This window comes from Thermobia domestica, unplaced genomic scaffold (assembly GCF_964235325.1).
Source record: "Thermobia domestica unplaced genomic scaffold, izTheDome1.hap1.1 HAP1_SCAFFOLD_1711, whole genome shotgun sequence".
NCBI lineage: Eukaryota > Metazoa > Arthropoda > Insecta > Zygentoma > Lepismatidae > Thermobia > Thermobia domestica.
Window position 1 is genome coordinate 9546 of NW_027657421.1, and position 1915 is coordinate 11460.

The 1915-nt window shown below is 39.0% G+C and overlaps 1 non-coding gene across 1 annotated transcript; it reads right to left on the reverse strand.

The window, feature by feature from the left end:
• Nucleotides 1-1325: 1325 nt before the first annotated feature.
• Nucleotides 1326-1444, reverse strand: LOC145678013 (5S ribosomal RNA). The gene has a single exon (XR_014130157.1). It is a non-coding gene; the product is annotated as a 5S ribosomal RNA (ribosomal RNA).
• Nucleotides 1445-1915: the final 471 nt, after the last annotated feature.

Sequence of the window (1915 nt, forward strand, 5' to 3'; positions counted from 1 at the left end):
AGCCTTTTTCCTTCAGCTCGGAAATTATGGCATCCACAGCCGTGTCTAGAGGTAAGTGGCGAATCACTGCTTTAATGACATCTTTCTTCTTTTGTATTTCTGTGGCGTACTCAAGGTTTTCAGCAGAGCAGAAATCTTGGATAGCTTGGAAGTCTTCTTGAAGAGTGCATTTGATCTTGAGAAAACCTTTCATGAAACGAAAGGTGGGCGTTTCTTTACATTGTTTTTGCATCTTAGCTATGAGGTCGTAGCCCCGAGAGTACGGACAGTTGTAGATGTATAGCCAGGTCTTGGAAGATTCGCCAGTGGCATCCATCGGTTCGGGAGTGTTCTCAGCTCCAGCAAGGGCCTACTTCAAGCGTGCACCCGAGTGCATCAAATGAAAAGCAAGGCAGTTGGCGCGAATTGAAACACGTACTGTAATTTAAATGAAGTCGATAAATCGGCGGACACATCTAATTTTGCTGAACGAGTGAGTCATCATGCCACCAAAAACTAGCGGAAAGGCTGCAAAGAAGGCTGGTAAAGCCCAAAAGAATATCTCCAAGGGAGATAAGAAGAAGAAGAGGAGGAGGAAGGAGAGCTATGCCATTTACATCTACAAAGTTTTGAAGCAAGTGCATCCTGACACTGGCATATCTAGCAAAGCTATGAGTATCATGAACAGCTTTGTTAATGACATCTTCGAGCGTATTGCTGCTGAAGCTTCTCGTTTGGCCCATTACAATAAGCGGTCAACTATCACCAGCCGGGAAATCCAAACAGCTGTGCGCCTTCTTTTGCCTGGTGAACTTGCCAAGCACGCTGTAAGTGAGGGTACGAAGGCTGTTACCAAGTACACAAGCTCTAAGTAAAAATCTTCTTCAAGATTTTTCATTTCAAACGGTCCTTGTCAGGACCAACACATTATTCGAAAGAGTTAAATCACGAAATTTGCTTCATTCTGTTATGTAGAAACACCTTGAAATCCAATTTCTATATGCTGTTAGTAAAAAAGTAAAGCACATAGCGGAGATGTGTCGTGCTTGTATACGAAAGGCATTTACTCGCCGGAGATCTACACTTAGTCATAATAATTTACTTTTAAAAAGTGGTAATACATTCCGTGTTAAGTATAGTAGTAGGTGCACACGGATCGGAAATCAGGTTATTTTAATGTGCCGTGCAAATAAACAGGCTGTTAGTGTAAGAAATAGTGGGTATAACGCTTAGAATATCGATTAATCGCTATGAAATAATGTTGATAAATTATCTCTTGAAAGTACTATAAAATTAATGTTTCTAGTATTTTCGTACTTGAAGGATAATGAAATTTGAAAAAGAGATGCCAACAGCACCTGGTGTTCCCAGGCGGTCACCCATCCAAGTACTGACCAGGCCCGATGCTGCTTGACTTCGGTGATCGGACGAGAACCGGTATATTCAGCATGGTATGGCCGTTGGCAACTACCTTTTCTTCAATGTCCTGTTAAGGAAGTATGTTTTAAGTAAGAATTGACATTATTAACTATAAAGGCAAGCATATTAACGTCGTTAACATTACTTGGAATATACTAATATTCGAATAAATATTTGAATGTTCGAATGATGAGTGATTCGGATGTTCATAGTGCCACTATGTCCTATCGAGTTTACTATCACGAACCACGTATGAAATTGTATATAAATAAATAAAAATAAATCCTTTATTAAGTATTGATTACAGGAAAAAGGCAAACTTACATTCTTTAATGTACACAATGAAATGTATGAAAGATATTTTTAAGATATGTTTCACTTACCCTTTATAACGCAAGGTAGTTTTCAGTGTAGCATCCTCTTCAGCTGCGAGATAACGTAAGGCAGATGATCATTCAGTCGTGAAGCACTAAAATGTAATATACATTTTAACTATTATCGATAAGAATTATTTACT